Below are 21,494 nucleotides of genomic sequence, written 5' to 3'. Positions count from 1 at the left end.
CCTGCAGCATCACAGCAGGGATTGCATGGATGGACACAATCCCCATGCATGGCTGCAGTCCTTGTGGGTGGATGCAATCTCCATAGGTGGATGCAATTCCCATGCATGGATGCAATCCCCATGCATGGATGCAACCCTTGTGGATGGATGCAATCCCTATGCATGCTGCAATCCTTGTGGATGGATGCAATCCCCATGCATGGATGCAGTCCCCATGCACGGCTGCAATCCTTGTGGATGGATGCAATCCCCATCCAGGGCTGCAATCCTTGTGGATGGCTCCAATCCCCATGCATGGATGCAATCCTTGTGGATGACTGCAATCCCCATGCAGGACTGCAATTCTTGTGGATGGCTCCAATCCCCATGCATGGCTGCAATCCTCGTGAATGCATGCAGTCCTTCAGGGCTTCAGTCCTTAGCCCTCATGCAAAGCTGTGCAGGTGCCCTGGGCTGGTGCAGGGGGTGATTAGAGGCTGGGCTGCAGAGGGGCAGCCCCACACTTATCTCTCGAAGCAGCCCGGCACCACCCTGCCTGGGGCAGCAGCCCAGGGACCGCTGTGCTTGGCCTTGAGCAGGCCCTGGCCAGCAGCAATGTGACCAGGGCATCGCCCCACAACTGCCCCAGTGGACACCAGCCCCGGGCAGAAGGGGGTTTGTGGCAAACGGAACCCTAAGGCTTGCCACAACCCCAACAGCATCAGCAACAATCAAATGCTATCAAATGTGATTTGCCAGCATGAAACTGCCCCAGCCACATGGTTCAGGGTCCAGGCAGCGCTGGAATCATCCATCACCGCAGGAAAACGGGAGGCTGCCGCTAGCAGGGAAATCCATCTTCAACAAGAGGCACAGTGGGCCGCTGGCTTTTAACCAGGAGTGAGGGGTGGGAGACAGCTTTCCTGTTGGGCAGAGCTGAAGAAGGAAATAACTGGCTCCAAACACGCAGGGCCAGCGGGGAGCTGAGAGCAGCGCTAGCTCTGGGCTCACAGCTTGAGCTCCTCGCACAATGCAACGGCTCCCGCGCGTGGACGAGCCGCAGGAAGCTGCCCTTATGTATTTGTTCCTACCACACAGGCTGAGCCCAGGGCCCCGTTTCATGTCGCTCTGCAGGAAGGTGATAAAGTGCCTGCGAGCTGCTGAAAGCCATTGGCCCATGAATTCAAAGGGAAAGGCCACTTCTCGTGCCTTGGAAGCCTGTGAGGGCTGAGGGATGCTGGGGAGCAGAGAGGACTAGCGCATGGCAGGAGGCACCGGAGCCATTCTTCTGGCTTGTTTTGTTGCTTGGGGTTTTTTGTCTCTCCCCGCAACGATTTTTACTCTGCCTGCGGCCAGGCAATCGATAGCTCTGCCACCAATAAATAACCCGGGCTCTTAAATGGTGATGGATTCCAGGGGGAAGCAAATTAAGTGCACAATTGCTGTCCTCTTGTGCTCAGAGTCATTCTGTGCTTCTAAATGGAAGCTCAGAGAGAGATTCCTGAACCAGGCTCTCCGGGGGGGAAACCCCTCAGGTCTGGCTTCCACCATCAGCTCTGTGGCTGACCCCTCCCCTTTCATTAGATGAGCAGAAATTGGGGTGAGCTCTGTGAGCAGCTCCACAGGTTGGATCATACAATCACAGAAGGTTTGGGTTGGAAGGGACCTCAAAGCTCATCCAGCTCCAACCCCTGCCACAGGCAGGGACCCCTTCCACTGGAGCAGGTTGCTCCAAGCCCCTGTGTCCAACCTGGCCTTGAACACTGCAGGGATGGGGCAGCCACAGCTTCTCTGGGCACCCTGTGCCAGCGCCTCAGCACCCTCACAGGGAAGAGCTTCTGCCTTAGATCTAACCTGAACTTGCCCTGTTTCAGTCTGAACCCATCACCCCTTGACCTGTTGCTGCATTCCCTGATGCAGAGTCCCTCTCCAGCATCCTTGTAGCCCCCTTCAGACACTGGAAGCTGCTCTGAGGTCTCCATGCAGCTTCTCTTCTCCAGGCTGAGCAGCCCCAGTGTTCTCAGCCGGTTTCCATAGGGGAGGTGCTGCAGCCCCTGAGCATCCTCGTGGCTTCCTCTGGACCTGCTCCAGCAGCTCCGTGTCCTTCTTATGCTGAGGGATCTACTGGGGAGATACACACAGTTGAGCATCAGCTGCCTTGGGAGAGCAGATCAGCTGAACCCAGCACTGGGGAAGCAATCTGATTTGCTTCTCAAGTGTAGTTGGATGATTTGGTGCAAATAATTCATTACAGGATAGATTATTCTCTGTGTTTGCTATGGTGTTTTGCTGAGGTGGCAGAGGGATCATGGAGCGACTGCTGCTGTTTCTCCCATGGCATCACTACTGCTTGAACCCTGCAGCACACAAACTCTATGGGATAGCTCAGGAAATGTTTGACTTTGTTTCCCAGTGTCTGCTACAACAAGACCTGTTGCTTTGCAGGTTTAAGGCGACCGTGGAAGACAGAGGGCAAAGACATTGGGCATCTTGGCATGGTAAAACATAGGCAGCTCAGAGCAAGCGGATGCTCATGTCAGTGACCAACATAAGGGAACCCACTTGCTCATCCTCAGTGACAAGGATCCCTGCTCACAGGGTCCTCCTCTCTCCCACTTCTTTGAGGGGAGGCTGCTCTCATTTTAGTACTGCAATAATCCTCATTAGCTTGTATGGGCATGTGGGCAACGCATGATGGACCTTGACGTTTGCCATCAGCAAAATGAAGTCCTCCCAGTTCCAGGTCACCCTGTCCTGGTTTTGTACCAAAGCTTGTCGTGTAAACAGCCACTTCATTTCAGCATCCCCTGCAAAGCCCGTGTACAGCAAAGGGCTCTCCACAGCTGCAACAGCGAGCAAACCAGGAGCTAAGGCTGCAGAGGGATGCGTGCCGAGGAAGGCTGAGCCCTTGCTCAAGGTAAGCCTTAGGCAGCATTTGCTGATCCAGACCTATTGCAGGCTTCAGTGCTGTCTTAGCCTGCCCCCTCTGTGCTTGCAGTTGTCAGAGAAGGAAGCAGCTCCACAGTTACCAAAGTCTTTACTCATCTTTTCTCTCTGGAGGCCAGAGGAATGCTTTGTGTCCTTCACTGCAGCAGGACCCAGCTCTGGTAAAACCTGCACTGGCGTCCAGAGGGAATATCTGTAGGATCAGGGCTTGGCTTGCAGCTTGCCATGGAAATGAGCAGGGATTTCATTGCTTGCCTCCCTGGCCCGGCTCTGCTCCCATGGCTGGCAACCCCTGCTAAAGCAGAGTGGGGTTTGCTATGGAAGGGTCTGCAGACCCATGGGGCCGAGTGTGATAGTCCCTAGGTGATAAAACCCAGAGATTTAGGAACATGGGATCCCTCTGGCCCTGTGCAAATAGAAGAAACACCCTGCTTAGGGGCTAAGCCCTGAGATCTTCTAATGACCAGGGCTCCTGTGGCTTTCTTCTCCTGTATGTGGGTACCCTGATACTCACGGGCATGCTGCAGTCTGTGACATGCACAGATTGGATATAAGAGTATTGTAAGATACAAGATTATATAAGATTATAGACTGGGTATAAGGAGGAAGTTCTTTACTGTTAGGGTGGTGAGGCACTGGAATGGGTTGCCCAGGGAGGTTGTGAATGCTCCATCCCTGGCAGTGTTCAAGGCCAGGTTGGACAGAGCCCTGGGTGCAATGGTTTAGTGTGAGGTGTCCCTGCCCATGGCAGGGGGTTAGAACTGGGTGATCTTAAGGTCCTTTCCTACCCTAACTATTCTATGAGCCTATGTTTCTATGCACACTGCACAGGCCAGTGTGCTGGTCCAGAAACAGTGCTCTGGTCATTTTTCCATCTCTCCATCTCAGTTTGGAGCATAACTCTCATGGGCTGCAGTGAAACCTCCATGCAGGCGAGGTGGCTGAGCCAGCGGAGGTGTTGCAAGGTGCCACAGCAGCCGGTGACTCAGGCTCTCTGCTGTATTCCCCAATGATGGTGTCATCGTGTTAACCACCACAAGCACAGCTCCCCACTGCCGGTACCTTCCCGGGTTTTGTGTATCTTGGTGTGTTCAGACAACCAGACACGCTCCTGCGTGCGCTGCCGGGTACAAAGCACTGGTAGCAGGCTCCTGAGCAGCAGCACCATGGGTTGAGTGAACACAGCAGTGCTGCCCCGTGATACACTTGCTGGAAAGGGAGAAACACAGGAGCACTGCGCCCTCCCCGTGCGCTGCCGGACAGGGATGAGAAGGAAGAGCTGGGATGAGTGAGCGAACAGATCCGCAGCTGAGCAGCGCTGCTGCGGGGTCACTGCGAGCCCGGCAGCGCACCCCATGGGAGAGCTGCAGCATTCATTCCTGCTGGCTCAGCATCCCAGCGCTCAGCACATCCCTGGGAATCAGCTGCACCAAGGGGAGCTGCATCCTTCCGCTTGCTGCGCTCATGGTACCTTCGATGGGGGGTCCGAGATGCAGAGAAGCACCTGAGCACTGGAGCTGTTATACACTGTAGGTGATGCCCCATGACCCTGGTCTTCACAGCTCCCTCCCTGGCCTGTGTGCTTCTATATCAGCTAGGTAGCTGTGCCCACAGCCTATGCACCTTCCTGCAGGACTAACTGGCTGTGCTGCTTGCTGCTTGTATCCGCACAGGTTTCCAGGAGTGCCACAGTGGCCAAACTTGATGGACTGCCTGCCTGCCTGCCTGCCGGAGCTGGGTGATCAGCTCCAGTGTTCCTCTGGGCGGACCGTTTCCTCCTTGTGTCCTAATGCTTTAATTGCTGAGCTCAGCCTGCAAGCTGTCTTGTGGAACTCTCTTTGTTTCCCCTGTTCCTGAAGTTAAAACCCCTTTTTCCTCTATGTTCCCTGCTTTCCTATGGAAAGAAGAGGGTTTTACGTTTGAGTAGAATATAAAGCACTATGTTCAGGTCAGTTTAAATGTGGGGCTGCTTTCTGGTGATGAGCAAGAATACAACCCTGTTCTTCTTAGCTTTCTTACTGTGAGCAATGGGCGCTGTCAAGCAGGGATGTGGCCATGGCTCAGCTCTAAGGGGAAGTACAATCCAGGAGGCATTCTGCTGCCTCTCGGGCTGGTTCCCACAGGCTGTGTGATGCTGCGGGGCTGAGGCAGGCTCCTGCTTTCCTCTTTAAGGCTTTGTTTCCCTGCAATGTGCATGCATGACCCCACGGTATTCCTGGCAAATCCCTGTCACGTGCCTGCAGCTGCCTGTGGGAAACATGGATGTGCCGGCACCACGGGCAGCCTGGAGCTGTCCTAGGGCACAGACCTGCACCTCTCCTATGGAGATAGACTCAGAGAGATGGGGTTGTTCAGCCTGGAGAAGAGAAGGCTCCAGGGAGATCTTATTGCTCCTTTCAGTTCTTAAAGGGGGCTCATAAGAAAGGTGGGGAGAGACTTTTAAGCAGGGTCTGTTGTGACAGGATGAGGGGTGATGGGTTTAAACTAGAAGAGGGAGATTGAGGCTGAATGTGAGGAATAACATCTTTACAGTAAGGATGGTGAAACACTGGCACAGGCTGCCTAGAGAGGTGCTGGATGCCCCATCCCTGGAGACATTGCAGGCCAGGCTGGATGTGCTTCTGGGCAACCTGCTCTAGATGAAGATGTCCCTGCTCATTGTAGGGGGTTGGAGTAGAGGAACTTTGCAGGTCCCTTCACCCCAAACCAGTCTGTGATTCCATGATTGAGGAAGTGGTCAGGAAGCACCATCCCAGAAAACCAAGTTAACCAGAGCCAGGCTCAGGGCTGGCGGTTTTCCCCTCTCCCAGAGCCAGATGCAGCTGCAGGTGCTGATGGGCTGCCCAGCATGGCCTGGTGCATGGGATGAGGAGGGGACCAGTGCTGATGGCAGCACACCAGGTCTCTTGTCTCCTGCTGCTGCCAGCAAAGCAGGCAATTACCACATCCAGCTTAGAAATGAAGAAACTGCTGCAAGCAGAGGCAGAAGGGCAGAGCTTTAAGAGCATGTGGGTGTCTGAGATGCAAATGCTTTGGGAAACATCACCTTGTGCCTGATTTGCATCTGCAGGCACCTGAATACCTGCACTGACCTGGCCTTGCACTGACCTGGCTGTGAGAGCACAGGGAGCACAAGCAGCAGCACAGGGTGAACTCCTGCGCTCCCTTGCTGGGGATCCCTCACTCCTTGGGGTGCCTGGGCCCATCGTCCCCTGCCTGCGGACCTGCTCCAGGGACAGGTCCTCTTGGGTTCCCCCTGTGCTCAGCTCTGGCCCCTCATTAGAAGAGAGACCTTGAGGGGCTGGAGTGGGGCCAGAGAAGGGCAACAGAGCTGGTGCAGGGCCTGGAGCCCAAGTGTGATGGGGAAGGGCTGAGGGACCTGGGGGTTCAGGCTGGAGAAGAGAAGGCTCAAGGGGGACCTGATGGCTCCCTACAACTGCCTGACAGGAGGATGGAGCCAGGAGGGGCTGGGCTCTGCTCCCAAGGAACAAGGGATGGGACAAGAGGAACCGGCCTCAAGCTGCACCAGGGCAGGTTTAGATGGAGCTGAGGAACAATTCCTGCCCCAGAGGGTGCTCAGGCATTGGAACAGGCTGCCCAGGGCAGGGCTGCAGGCACCGTCCCACACACCATGGAGACGAGGCCTCAGTGCCATGGGTCAGTGGTGGCCTTGGCAGTGCTGGGCAACGGTTGGACTGGATGAGCTTAAAGGGCTTTTCCAGCCTGGTTGATTCCATGATTCTAAACAGCATCAATGATGGGATGGTGTTTCCCTCTTCACCCTGCAAGGGCAGCCTCCATCAGCAGCCTCGTTGTTCTGCTCAGCTCCAATCCACACAAGCATTTCTATTTCAAACAGAAAACTACTTGCAAACTCATCAGATTCATGAGTAGGAAACCTGCTGGGTTTATATCCCTGGATACTGATGGCACCTGCTGGGCACCATCGATGCTCCTGGGCTGGAGGCAGAGCCGATGCCCCACGCTTGCCTCTCCAAGTACCCGCAGGACTTTGGACACTCCTTTTTATGCTGATGACGGGAGTGTTGAAAGCCATCACCCCAGCTGAACTGCAGAAGAGAGGGAGATCACCTCAGTGGAAAAACAGATGGCATTATCAGCAATAGACTCAGTAAATGTTTTTGCAATCATTTCCTCCTCAAGACCTTGGTGCACTCAAGAAGAGAAACTTCCTGGTTTCTGTGCAGAGGAGGGTGTCACCATGATCTGTCACAGAGGAACCATCCTGTTCCCAACCTCCATTTTCCAGCTTTCAGCACACCTAAAGCATCCTTTTCTATAGGAAAACAGCCAGATCACGGGGGGAGCTTTGAGGGACAGCTCTGTTAAAGGCCAAGAAGCATTCCTTCAGCTGCAGGCAGGGACTCCTCCTTTCTCCGAGTCCAACCGGTGGCTTTCCTGACCTTGTCATGGCTCTGAAGGCCACCTGCAGGCATCTGCTCAGCCGTTTCTGTTAGAGCATCCTCCTGCCATTTTCCCAGAGGGCATCTAGGTGGGCAGCCGGATCTGGCCCTCCCTTAGTGCTTTTCACGTGTTCACTTTCCTTTTCTATATGAGCAAAGAAACAAAGGTCTTTGCCCCCAGTGCTGGGACGTAGCATTTCCTGCCACATGGACACAGATCCAAGTGCCAGCACCGGGAGCAAAGACCTTTGTTTTATTTCCAAAGTCTTTACCATAATGGTGATAAAAATACTCCGACTGGCTTCCCTGTGTTGGAATGAGGGGATCCGTTCATCCATGCCTTCTTGCACCGGTCCACTTTCCAAGGCCCCAAATGCAATCCCTTTTCGCACAGGTAACGCTGAGATGCTCTACACCCAAATCAAAACCAACAACGAAAACAGAAAGAAAACCTGAGGGGAAAAATGAACTCCTTGTTACTTTCGGGGAAGAAAAGTATGGAAACAAACGCATGAGCAGTGTGAGAGAACACAGCCTTCGTGTGGGGCGGAATGCAGCTGAATGCCAAATGCTTTTATCAGTCTGAACTGCTGCCAGTCGTCTCTTAGCCAAAACCAGGGGTTATTTCCAGAGCTGACTCCTGCTCTATCCACACCCCACCCTGCAGCTGGCCGGGGACTGACAGCAGCAGGAGCACAGGAGGAGGCAGGTTTGGGGTGGAAGCACAGCACCGACAGAGCAGTGCCTCCGGTGTGTGAGGAATACTGTGCAGGAGCAGGAAAAGCATGGGGTGCTGCTGCAGGTGCCTGCTCACAGGGGGCTGGTAGCGGGGAGCCTCACACCAGGACAGGGTGAAGTAAAGGTGAAACCGGGAGCTGTCAGAGAGGCTGATGTTCAACTGGACACAAGCGCACTGCAGCCTCCCTCCGGCCCTTCATCCCCTATCGCGCTGGGGTTGGTGTCTTCTGCAGCACAGACGTGTGCTGGGGCAAGGTGGCTGCAGTGATAACAGTGTGTCTGCTGCCAGCGGCCTCGTTCTTGTGCAGTGCCTTGCCTTGGACCTTTTGCCATTGCCAATCCATGTGCTGAGGAACGGCGCTGCGATGCTGAGAAGATGCCGACTAGAGCAGCAGTGGGGTCACTGCGCAGCCCTTTCCTGAGCTCTTTGCCTTGGGCTGCTCCAACCTTGAGAACCTAATTGCAAATGCACTTCAATAGTGATGCCCCAGGGCACTGGCCCTTTTGGGGGCTGCCTGTGCTGCAGGGGTGCTGTGTCACTGCAGGAGGGCCCAGGAGAGCTGGCATTCCTGGGCATTCTCCATTCATAGTGGCTGGAATACAGAGGCGGCTGGGCAGGAGGAACCGTGCCCTGGGGACACCCAGCCACCTCTGGCTCAGAGCAGCCCTCACATCTCTCAGGTCCCTGCTGCCAGCTAGAGGCCGCGATGGGTTGGAGGTGGCATGGTGGCCTGCTGGGAGAGGTATTTAGCTGTATTTCCCTCTTCCCTTGCACATCCATCATTGCTTCTTGTCTTACTCTTTGTCTTTGTCTTGTTTGGAGCCCCTCTGCATGGTCAGAGAGGCAGAGCTAGCGTCCTCCCTCTTCCTTGCCTAGGGCACTGCTCACATCATGCTTTCCCTTCAGTTGCTGAATGAATTCACTGTCAGACAATAGCACAACTGGGTGACAACCCACACCCCAATACGTACATAGCTTGGCATGAAGCTGTGCTAAATCTGCTTGCTTTTAGGGTTTTCATTACGAAGTTGATGATAGAGCACCCACACTCCTCATGGATGCTCAGGGTCAAAAGAAGTTGTAACCCCCTTCTCAGGGAGAAAGGTAAGCACAGGCTGAAACACTCAAGCTGCAATTAGTGGCGGAGCATCACTCCAGGAAGCATCATGCCTCTTCAGCGGGTGTTGCCTTTCTAAGGCACCTCAAATACTCGCAAGAGTAATTAGCAGTGATCTGAATTAGACATCGCTATGCACACGTCTGTCTGCACGGTGACATGTTTCATCATTCCTCTGCAGACAGGAGCCGTTCCGAGGTGGATGCACTCCCTAGCCTGCAGGAATCACCTCCCTGTGCTTGCTGCCACCCCGCACGGGAGGGGTTGTCCCGACCATTGGTCTGTGGAGTTCCTGCTTGGGGCAAAGCTTGGGTGCTTGCTGTGAGCACACCCAGAGCTGAGCTCACCCTTCCTGTGTCTGCTTCCACCTGCAAGAAGTCCTCGCTGTTGGCAGAGAGACGAAGGCTTTGCACGGCTCTGGGGGGACACAGAGGGAGACCTTGAGTTGAGCTGGGACCGGTCAAAGCGAGGACTTTGCCTCTGCCATAGGAAAGAGCAGCTTCTGATCCCACTGTGGTTTTATCAGTTCTGGAAGGAAAACAACAAAGAGGAGTTTACTGGGTGCAACACAGACATTTCACACTCAACTCCGGTGGCTACATGAACCCTCCCCAGTCAAACCCTGACATGTCCCATAAGAAAGCTGGAAAATAGGGGATACAGCATTTCTGTTTCACCAAGTATCACTAATAACATACAGCAGGGACTCTGCCTTTCTTCCAACTGCCCTGCAAAACGCCTCCCGTCGGGCTGTGCCGTAGGTGTAGCAACAGTTGGGTCCAGACACTGCCTTGTGCTCCGAGCGGCCGGGCTGAGGTCATGTCTCTGCTCATTGTATTTCATTAATGTAGTTCTTCCTCCTCTGCCTTCACAAAAGGTTTGTAATGCACGAGGGGAGGACGGGGAAAGTGCACCACTGGGGTTCCACAGCTCCTCCCTTGCTGCCTGCAGGAGCCTGTCGGTGCCCCTTGCCCCTTTGTGTTGCCAGATGGGAATCATTCATGGGCCTCCTGAGGTCCATGGGACCATGGTAGCGTGCTCCTTGGGAGCACAGAGGTGGAGAGCACCCAGGGGTGCCCACCCAGCTGTGAAGGCAATGGTGGGGAGGTGAAGGGGGAATGCCTTGGTGGGGAAGCAGAAAATGGCAGTGGGGGAAAGGCAAGCGTGTAAGGCAAAAAGGCACATGTGTCCCTGGGGATGGAGCAAGGTGGGAAAGTCAGAGCAGGGAGAGGTGGGGAGGAGACAGAGCAGAAGGGTGGGAGCCCTCCTTTCCCAGAGGGAGCATGGAGGCACAAGCGCTGTGGAGCCAGCAGTGGGGCAGGATGAGGGGTGTGGGTGAGAAGGAGGGGGGCACAGACAGGAGGTTCCTGTTCTGCAGTGCTTTGCTGTGAGCGCTCGTGCAGCTCTTCAGGCCTCCTTTGGGCTTCACCCTTCTGATCAGCCCCCGAGATCTCAGTGTAAAAACTTGCTTGCCTTACCCTGCCTTCCTTGAGTGATTGCGGGATATGTATCCAAGCAAACTGCGGTATCTGAAAGAAGGACCCTCGTATTCCAGGCATTTGATGGGGGCCCGGACAGTCTCCATTGGAACAGTTCTAGTTTACATGGGAAGCATGGGAATTGTGTTATTGCCAAATAACCAGTATTTCCAAATGGTGCCCCATTCTGTTGCCTGTGACTGTGCTCGTGTGCAGCGGTGGTAGATCCAACTCATCACGCTGGTCTTGTGTTGCGGTTGCCTTGCCAGCTCTCTAACTCCTGGTCATGGATGGGGAATACAGAGAGAACCCCAAGGAATTGCCCAGGGGTAATATCTCTCAGGATAGAGGGTGGGGATGGCAATGGGAATTTAGCAGGAGGATGATGATGTCGCTCGTGCGGACCTGAAAGGCTTCTGGCTCTGTCCACACTGTCCTGAGCTGTAGCTTTCTTCAGCAAACTCACAGGAAATCGCTTTTCTCTCCCAAAATACTGCCTTGTGATGCAGAAAGATGTGGCCATCTCATTTGTGACGTGACGCTGGTAGATGTGCTACCCAGCTCCCAGCCTGCCTGGACGCCAGGGTGACTGCCACAGGGGTGATAACCTGCCTTGTCCCTTGAGGGTGGCCCAGATTGCAGCCAAAGAAAGGATGTTTTTGTCTGCTCTGTTGGTCTCCGGGCCCAACACCCCTGTGTGACATGTTACCTGCTAGGTACTCCCATATGACTCATGGCCACAGACAGAATAAAAACACCTAAGGGGAAGCTGGCCTACAAGGTGTTACTTGCTTGCTGTTGTTGTCCAGGACTGGTGACTGCTGCTGAAGGCCTTTAACTGGATAATTACATCCCAGCCTCAGCAGGTCTGCCAGCCTGCACGGTGCTGCTGAGCAGTGTATGTGCCTATTGTTTCCATGAGCGTGTCTCCAGAGGGTGATTATGTGCACAGGAGGAGGACACACTCCTCCAGGATGGAAACCTGATCGGGAGGATAAGGAGAACCTGCTCCGTGCCACTGCAGGATTACATGGAGAGCCTGGTGTTGTCTGAAGAGGGAACAGTCGAGATACCATCGACTACTCCTGTTATTACACCCCGGAATTCACCAAGGGCTTAAGACAAAGAGCCACTTCATTATTTATGACATATGCACGCAAGGGGAAGGCAGGAACACGCAAAGGGCTGGTTCATCATTTCTCAGCCTAGAGAGGCTGCTTGATTCATATTAAGCAGCTCTTCTCCTTTTAAGTCTCATTTTGACATTTCCCACCAAACTCTTCCCCTCTGGCATGCTCAGGTCAGTGGTAAACTCAGATTTCTGCTCTGCTTGCATAATTGGTACCTCCAACCCTGGCTTTATTTGCATTGCCTGCTTCAGCTTGTCCCAGGCCTTAATTGCAAGGTCTCTGGGGGAGGGCTCGTTATGTATAACGGGCTAAGGCTTTTCAAATGGCACAGCTTTTCCTTCTGGAAGCAGCTGATTCATCCACACGGAAGCGTTTTGCACAACGGGCTGAACTTGGCCTCGATTTCCAGTTAAAAGGAGGAGCAAAGCACCTCGCTTTGATACGACCAAGAGCGTTTCCTTTTGCCTCGTGTTCCAGACCTGGTAAGCTGGGGACTGTCCTTTCCTGGAGGACACAAGCGACTGTGCCTGAGTGTGGGCACAGGGGGCTGCAGCACAGTCCCATGCTGCATCTTTCACTGTGTGAAACCCCTCTACCTAAGGCTGATGGGAGCAGTGCTGAGCTTCAGGCCAGCTTCCACACTTCTCAGAGGTCCACCTCAACCATGAGCTTCTCCTGGGGACCCAGGGTGCCCTGTTCATCATGGGAGGATGGTGAAACGCAAGCCTGCATGTTTTCCTCTGCTCAGGAGCAGCAGCTCTTGCTTTGCCTTCAAGCAATTTCCAGTGAGACTGAAGCACCTCTATCCTAGTGAAGGAGACTTGATGATCTTATAGGTCTTTTCCAATCTAGTTGATTCTGTGATTCTATGGTGTGTCTGACTGGATAACTTTTTCCATCAATTAATTGATGTGCTCTTCACTGTATCCCCGTTTTAGACCCATTCCTCAAGAGCACTTCCACTGCAGTGTAACAGGACATTTTCAATGAGCCCATTGCTGTTGGGCTTCACAGAACAGGCTTTGATGAGGGTACATTTGGTAGAGGTTATTCTGCTGGAACGATCTGAAGTGGACACATGGAGAGGAAACGGAACATGTCCACACAGGGGTGGTCTTTTGGGATGAAGCTGCCAGAAGGGCTGGAGCCAAGGCCAGCCTGGCCCAAGCATCTGTAGAACTGCAGAATCATTGAGGTTGGAAAAGACCTTTGAGATCATCAAGGCCAACTGTTAACGCAGCAGTGCCAAGGCCACCACTAAGCCGTGTCCCCAAGCACCACTCCTCCGTGTCTTGGAGCCTCATGGACGGGCAAGGGGAGAGGTAAGGCTGTGAGGTGTGGAACTGGACATGGAATCATAGAATGACTGAGTGGTTTGGGTTGGAAAGGGCCTGAAGATCATCCAGTTCCAACCCCCTGCCATGGGCAGACATGATTGCAGACAGAGGCAAAGCATGACTTCAGCAGTAGCCATCAGTGCTAGCTTTCAGCAAGAAGCCAGCTCATTCCCACCTATCCATAGCTACTGAGAAAACAGGGAGAAAAAGCGCATTTTCAGTGTGACAGACACCACAGCATGGAACTGTGGGAGTCCAGGGAATGTGCCCTCCCAGGCCAGCCTCAGCAGAGGTTACTGGGAGCTGAGCACTGCTCCACCTGCGATGGCTTTTTGCTCTTGTTCCTGGGGTGCACACTGGACACATCAGTTGGGAATCCAAGCAAAGAGGACCAGAAGGGAAGGTGTAGGAGGTAGAATGTCCTCCTCAGCCTTGGTGGCTTCCTGTTTGTCTGAGGCCTGAAGAGACAGCTAAAGCTTCCTGCATACCTGACACGTGGTTAATATGACAGAATGGGAACAGGAGTCTGTCTGTTTAAGTGACCCAAAAGCCAAACCCCTTACATGAACTTACATGGACTTTTCCCTCAGCAAGGGATTTTGGCAGGAAACCGTATTGTTTAAAATATGGTGACTTACCAGTCGTTTGCTTCCCAAGGATCTATCCTGATCCTTTATGATCCTTATGATCCAGGGCTTTTGTTTCGTTTAGGCGAGCAAGTGTTGTGAAATGCCTTTGTGAATCACACCTGATGGAGGGAGCACGGTGTGAGAGGTGAGCAGTGATGCCTCCCTGCCCCAGGAGAGCCGAGGCAGGAGGAGCAGTGCGCTGGCCCCAGCAGAAGGTGATTCCCGCTCTCTTCTCCTGCAAGCCCTCAACTCCAGCCCAGTTTGGGTGTGAGTTTACCCCAGCCAGCCCGAGGCAGTTTCACTTTATGCAACGCTGTTTGCTCAGCAGATGGGAGGCCCGGCTCTCTCTGATGTGCGATGTTCAGAGGACAGACTCTTAATGGCGTTCTCCAGCATCCAGAGGAGCATCTGCCCAATGCCAGGTGTGGAGGTGCTTTGGGTTTCTCCAAGCCATGTTTTTGAGGGGGCTGGAGAATGAGCATCTGAGGACCTCACAGAGCCTTGAGGAGAAATGGTTGGTGCTCACAGGGCAGAGTCAGCACAAGGAAGGGACATGTCCCTGAGTTCTCTGCACAGGTGATGGTGACTCACTCACCTCCAGGGTTGGGGTGATGCATCCCAAAGGGGTCTTGAGTGCAGGATGTGCAACCCTGTCAGTGCTCCAACAGGGATTGCTGCTCTGGTTGCAGTAGCATCTGGAAGGAGGACTGTCCTCCCTGGGCTCAGTGCACCCCTGGGCCTTCCCTGAGTGATCTGCCCACAGCACATGAGCAGTGACACTTCTGGTCCTACCTCCACAGCTAAAGACTTGCACTTCAGCCAGGTCACTTAGGGGAGAACCTGGGACCCGATCTCTGCAGGAGTCTGTGTTTGTGGTGTAGCTCCAGAGCAGCATCACATGCCAGCAGCACCTGCAGGCACGGGTGTGCACGTCAGGGATGCTGGAGTCCTGGCGCGTTGCTCCCATGGGATGGGCTGGCCACAGAGAGGAGCCGCAGCTGCAGTATGGGATGTGCTGATGGATCTCTTCTGTGCTGATCAGCACAGCTGGAGTGACCGGCTTGACTTGACATATGCAAATCTGAGAGGCAGCAAGGAGCCTTCTTGTCCTCCCATGTCTCCTCATGGCAGTCTGGGGGGCTGGCAGTACAGCACCACCCGGCACCAGCCCTTACCACATGCTTATTAAAGGGAGAAACTGGGAGAGCTGTACCCAGCATGTGCCAAGCACCACAGGGCTGGCAGCCTCCAGCACATCACAGAATCCATCATTAGTGCTGGAAGGGCCCCCGGGCAGCCTGTGCCAGGGCTCTGCCACCCTCAAGTAAAGAAGCTCTTCCTCATGCTGAGGTGACTCTTGTGGTTCAGTTTATGGCCATTGCTCCTCTTCCTGTTGCTGAGCACCGCTGAGAAGAGTCTGGCTCCATTCTCCTGGCGCTGCCTTTGAGATACTGACCTGCATTGATGGGATCCTCTCTCAGTCTGCTCTTCTCTGCACTAAGTGGGCCCAGCTCCAGCAATCCCTGCAGATCAGAGAGATGCTCCAGACCCCTGAGCATCCTTGTGGCCTCCACTGGACCCTCTCCAACAGTTCCTTGTCTGTCTTGTGCCGAGGAGCCCAGCACTGGGCACAGTGCTCCAGATGTAGCTTCACCAGGGTCAGTAGAGGGGGAGAATCACCTCCCTTGGCCAGCTACCGCATGCACAGCATTAAATGAGAAGTCTGAATCAGCTCCCTCCTCCTTCCCAGCAGACAAACAGATGGGTGCCTGCTCTGCGAGAGCATCGTACCTACACACTGTGCTGACGTGCCATGCTGTGCAAGCGACTTGGGGCTTCCGGGGAAGGTGATGAGCCGCAGCCCTGCCGCCCATGGGCTGGAGGAGCACCATTACTCTTCAGTATTGAATCCAGAGAGCTCGCCGTGACCCAGAGCAGAATGTAGGACAGCCTTGCATCAGGCTCCGAGCGCACACCTGCCTTGTAAACACAATCAGCAAGTGTGATTACAGCACAGCCCGAACGGGGAGACAAACAGTATGACTGGTATTTATCATCGGGACTGTAATTATGCCTGCAGGTCCCATGCTGCCTGGGCCCCAGCGTGGCGAGGGTTGTACGAGACATGGTAAAAGATCACCCCTGGCCTGAAGAAATTAGAATCTCATTTTAAGCATCCCAGGAGGGCGAGCCAGATGGGGATGGTGTCAGGGATTGAGGTTGGGAAAAAGTGCAGGGGTTTGATTACAGATAAGGCTGCTTCCCAAAGGCTCCCGCTGCTGAGCCATGGGGGGTGCTTGGTGGTACCTCTGCCGTGCCAAGTCAGCATGTGGGCTGGTGGCAACAGGCCAGGGGTGAGACATGATGGGTAGAGGAGGAGGGAGGAGGGTTGCAGCTGTGTACTTGTGTCTCTGTGCATATGTGTAAGAATATATATATGTATATAATCATAGAATCACAGACTGGTTTGGGTTGGAAAGGACCTTATGATCATCCAGCTCCAACCCCTGCCGTGAGCAGGGACACCTTCCACTGGAGCAGCTTGCTCCAAGGCCCAGTGTCCAACCTGGCCTTGAACACTGCCAGGGATGGGGCAGCCACAGCTTCTCTGGGCACCCTGTGCCAGCGCCTCAGCACCCTCACAGGGAAGAGCTTCTGCCTTAGATCGGACCTGAACTTGCCCTGTTTCAGTCTGAACCCATCACCCCTTGTCCTATGGCTGCAGTCCCTGATGAAGAGTCCCTCTCCAGCATCCTTGTAGCCCCCTTCAGACACTGGAAGCTGCTCTGAGGTCTCCACGCAGCTTCTCTTCTCCAGGCTGAACAGCCCCAGTGTTCTCAGCCTGTCTCCATAGGGGAGGTGCTGCAGCCCCTGAGCATCCTCGTGGCCTCCTCTGCACTTGCTCCAGCAGCTCCGTGTCCTCCTCACTCTGAGGACACCAGCACTGCACACAGTGCTGCAAGTGGGCAGAGGGGCAGGATCCCCTCCCTGACCTGCTTGCTGCCCACGCTGCTGTATGTATGTATGCTCAGGAGGGGAGGAAGAAGAAGGCTCCTTTCCCAGGACTGATGGGAGACCCGCGCACACCGAGCCCCGGGGCAGGGGACGAACGGGAGCGGCGGTGCCGGTGCCGGTGCCGGTGCCCGCCGCGCGGTGTCACTGCGGGCCCGGCGGCGCAGCGGAGCTGTGCGGGGCGGGAGGTGCGGGTCGCAGCGCCGGGGGAGCCGGCTGAGCCCCGCAGCCCTGCTCATCCCGCGGGACGGGGATGCTCCGGGAAGCGGCATCCCGGGGGTTGGAGCAGGCGGGAGCCGGGAAGTGATGGGCGGGAGCTGCCGCTGGCCCCACAAGGATGCTGGAGAGCTTTAAAGTCCCTTTCAGCCCAAGCCAGTCTGGGATCCTGTGAATCCACATTTGAGGTGAAGCTGGGCCGAATGCAGATCAGTGCTCTTCGATTTATTCATCACGTTATTGATTTCCACCTCTGTCTCAGCCCAGGTTTCAGACCAGCTTCCGTCTGGCTGGTCTGCAGCTCCCACAGAAGCACCTACAGCTGCTGCTGCCTCCCCAGGGCTCAGGCTCCGCAGTGCTCTGTGTGAAGACACATCCAGCATCCCTGGGGTCACCTGCTTGGAACTACTTAACACCAGTTTCTGGGTACAGACGGGGCTTCTGCACTGCTAGGAGTCCGGGGCAGTCAGTGCTAGTTGGATCCTCTCTTTTGGGCAGGCAGAGGCTGAACTCTGCAGCCCTCAGGCTGAGCACACTTCCCCCTGTGTTTTACGTTCAAGAACAGTGTTTTGCAGGCTGTAGATCTGGGGAGCTGTGTTTGGGAATCTAACCACAGGGAGAAGGGAGGCCTCCCACTTCCCTGGCAATTCCCTGCTCCATCACTGTCTTTTACCTTTTAGGAGTGTTCCTCAGCTTAAAGGGCTTCCCCAGTGTACAGGTATGCCTCAGTGCGAGCAATATGGGCTGCAGCAATCAGGCTGCTGTGCAAGGTCTCACCATTTGCTGTTCTCCCTGAGTGCCACCACACAATTATGGGATGCTGTGACAGTTTTGCTTTAGGTTTAAAAACCAATCAGTTCTGGCACTCTTCTTTCTAGAAAGAGGCTTCACAACGTAACTGGAGCACACCCAAGAGGCTGAAAACCAGAAGAGAAATGAAAGTATCCTGCAATCACTTCTGTGTTAAAGCCGGCAATTGTGAAACCACATTTTATGCGCAGGGGTGGGGATGAGCGGATTTGGATTCATTCCCTGCTTTTGGAGTTGAAATCACGGTGTCAGTGCAGGTGGAAGTGTTTGCTTCCACCACACATCAACACAGAGCTGGTCTGTGTGTACAACTGTAAATGGTGCCACTGAGACTTGGCAGGACCACTCTCATCTGAATTGGTTTGAGGGACATCTGGGCCCAGAAATGCAGGCTGGCACTGCCCTGCAGGATGCCACCAAACCATGCCATGCAATGCCATGCCATGCCAAGCTCCCTTCCCACAGGTGGGCAGGAGCAAGTACCACTTGTTTCCATGTGTGCCACTGCTTCCCTCCCTCCCTCCCTCCCTCCCTGCTCCCCCCCAGCTGTCAGTGTGCTGGATGAGTTCTCAATGGGGCAGGTGGATGCAGTTTCCTCTCGTGCCCCCTGCAGCAGCTCACACCAGACCCTACTTACTGCCCTTCTGGGAGGTGTGAAGGTGGGTGTTGGGGGGTGGAGTCCTGTGGAGCAGCAATGGCTTCAGGAGGTGAGGCTCTGCCTTCCTACAGCACAGCTTATTGATGCGTCAGGCACTCAGGAGACTGTGTCTGGCCTCTGGTGAGGGGTATGCCTCTGTCACCAGCCAGCTTGGGTCCATGAAGGAGCATCTAACCCCACAGGGAAGGCTGAGCTGGACAGGAAGAGGTTGTCTGGAATAAGGCTTGTCCTGCCTGGAGAGGAGCAGTGAGTAGTTCCTGAATGGTAAGGCCCTGTAGCATGAAGGGAGTAACGCAGCATCTGGAGGAAACATAAGCTGCGCAGTCAGTTTGGCTGTGTTAGTGCATATGGTCTTGCTTGCTTGAGGTATTTAGGAGATGAACAAATTCCTGCCCTCCCACAGAGAAATTAAATGATGCTGTGTACAACAAATATTGTATAACAGTTTTATTAAAGGCTGGAGAAGGCTTGGGCTGCTCTGAACAAAGATGTGGGCAGAGGCGTGGGTTGGTTTGAATGCATCTACATGGTATTTTTGTCTATAGGGGTACTTTAAACCAGCTTTACAACTGGCCAAGTTGCCTTAAGTTGCAGAAAGAGGTCAGGCTGGCTACAAGGAACTGCTTTTTCCCTGTGAGGACAGTTCAGTGCTGGAGCAGGTTGTGAGCCTGTGTCCTCAGAAGCTTTCCATACTCAGCTGTATAAAGCCCTGAGCAACCTGGTATGGTCTCACTGCTGTGAGCAGGAGGTTGGGCTGAGATCCTCTGAGGTCCCTTCCAGCCCGAACCATCCCTGGCTGCTGCCTTCACTCCTGGAAGGACGGGGCTGCCATGCAGCCACAGTGCAAACAGTCCCTGTGCCTGCAGACACATGCTCACCTCTTCCCTGCCTCCATCCCTCCCCAGCAGCTGGTATCTTGCTTGTGGGTGATGTCAACCCATTTGCTTGCTTACGAGAGGCATCATTAGTGAGTAAGTAATTTATGTAACGCTGCTCCTAGAGCAAATGAAGGTAGAGCTGGGTTAAGCAGGCCCAGGGCAACGAGGGCACGCTCCGGACAGTGGGCATGGAGGAAATCACTGCAGGATGCTAGCAGGCTGGATTACAGGAGATCAGAGGATGGAGGAGTGCTGGGTGTGTTTTCTACTGCCCATGCTGTGCACGGGAGAGTCACTTCAGCCTGTTGCTGGAAGGGAGCTCCGTGTCCCTTACCTCAAGAGCCCTGCCTTTGGAGATCAAATGCAGGCTCAGCAGTTGAAAACCACAGTTTAAAGAATGGGTCAGTGTGGTATGAGCACTTTTTCTCTTTGCCTGTGTGGATTTTCTGTGTCAGTTTTGCCTTGTGAGGCTGTACCCAACCCCAGAGCTACTGAGGTGGTGTAGCAGTTAAGGGGATGTATGTGCTCATAGAAACAGCAGGAGATGCTCTGCTTTTGCTTGGCTTGAGGGAAAACTTGGGAAAAGAGGGAAGTTGCTGCTTGGAGGTTGTTTGAGCAGCAGGTGCACCTCAGTGGTTTCTTCTTTTCCATGCGTGTGATGTTACTGCTTATGCTCCAGTGGCACTTAGGAAGGGCAGTGCTGCTGTGGAGCCGAAATGGTGCACAACAAAGCATTTGCCAGCAAGGATGTATCTCAGACCAAACAGAAAAGGGGGAGAAAGGAAGGACAGCAGCTAGAGAGGGCTGGCTGGGGGACACAGCACCCTAAAGCACTGGTGTCCTGGCTGTGCCATACACCAGACTGGATTCTCCTGCACTCCGAGGGACTCTGAGTGTAAGAGGCTTATACCTACCATTGCTCACCTCAGCGTCTGACGCTCCCCACCTCATGTGATTGAGCAGGTGATGCCCAGCTTAGTGTACACAACATCGGTTTGGTCACGTTGCTAACAGAGGTCTGGTTTGGGTTAGCACACAGGGATAGGTGATCAGGAAGGAAAAGGAATGCAAACATTCAGCCCTCTGGTAGGCAAGACAGTAATCATGGCTTACTGCCCCACTGACAAGCATCTTGCCACTGTAAAAGAGTAAGCGCTATTGAACAACATCCTAAAAACACCATGCTCTCTAATGAGGGAGACCAGACCCACGGAGAGAGGAAAGGGAAGTGGAACTGATGAAGCACATAAACATTATTGGTTTTCAGAGTTTTAAGGTGTTATTAGGAAAGCTGTCAGTGTATTTTAGGTGTGTGGAGAAAAGCAGGGGGACAGCTTCTCCTGGGATCCAGGGCAGCACAGTCTGTTCTCCTGCTGATCTGAGACCCCTTGGTGGGACCCTGGTGGCTGTGAGTGCTGATGGATGCTGTCTGCAGGCATGGAAGGCCACCAGAGGCAGCTGCAGGGCCCAGGAGCACTGCTGGGCACACAGCAGGGTGCAGGGTGGAGGATGCTCCGAGGTGGATGCAATGCGCTGGTCCCTTCTGCCAGAGCAGTGAGAACTGTGGGAGCTAAGTGATGAGCCCTGTAAGGGGGAATTAGAGTAGTCCAGCCTGTGCTGTGAGTGCACGTATTTGATGGATCTCATGAAGGGATAATGGGAGAGGAATACCTTCGAACCAAGTGAGCTCTCTCAGGCTTTCCCAGGGAAGGATGGGTGAAAAAGGGCTGTGCATGCTTGCCTTCTGCATCCACTTCCACCCCATCCGTGCCAAGAGGCAGCTGGAGAGGAAAGAGTGGATTTTCTGCCAAGCACTACATCTTTGCTAGAGTCTGAGCTAAGGACGAAGTATCCCTGGTTTACCCGGGAGATTCCTGTTCCCAGTGTAAATCACACCGTAAGAGATACACAGCTGGTTATTAGCCTAACCTCATTCCTCAGAGCAATGTAGGCACGACCCTTACTAGCAGTTCTGTTTGTGCATTTGATCACCAGTTGGTTTCGTGCTGGGGACTGATGCTGGCACCTGAGGCTCCTGGAGAGGGTTCCAAAGAAAGCAGGAGTGCACCTCTGTCCCTCAAGCTGGAGCCCAGTGACACTGCGATGCTCAGCTACCCCCTGTGCAGAGCATGGTCTTGGCA

General features: G+C 54.2%; 1 protein-coding gene across 1 annotated transcript in view; it reads left to right on the top strand.

The window, feature by feature from the left end:
- The first annotated feature begins 2,838 nt into the window (after window positions 1-2,838).
- RD3 (RD3 regulator of GUCY2D) overlaps window positions 2,839-21,494 on the top strand; it is a 53,773-nt gene continuing 35,117 nt past the window's right edge. Inside the window, exon 1 of the mRNA XM_061348392.1 lies at window positions 2,839-2,896. The gene's annotated coding sequence lies outside the window, so the exon portion shown is untranslated. The remainder of the gene's footprint in view (window positions 2,897-21,494) is intronic.

This window comes from Neopsephotus bourkii, unplaced genomic scaffold (assembly GCF_033783945.1).
Source record: "Neopsephotus bourkii isolate Nb327-2 ecotype Australia unplaced genomic scaffold, CSIRO-AGI_Nbou_v1 NB_354, whole genome shotgun sequence".
In the NCBI taxonomy this organism is placed as follows: Eukaryota; Metazoa; Chordata; class Aves; order Psittaciformes; family Psittacidae; genus Neopsephotus; species Neopsephotus bourkii.
Note: the sequence above shows the minus strand (reverse complement) of the source record. Positions and strands in the feature narration are given on the sequence as shown.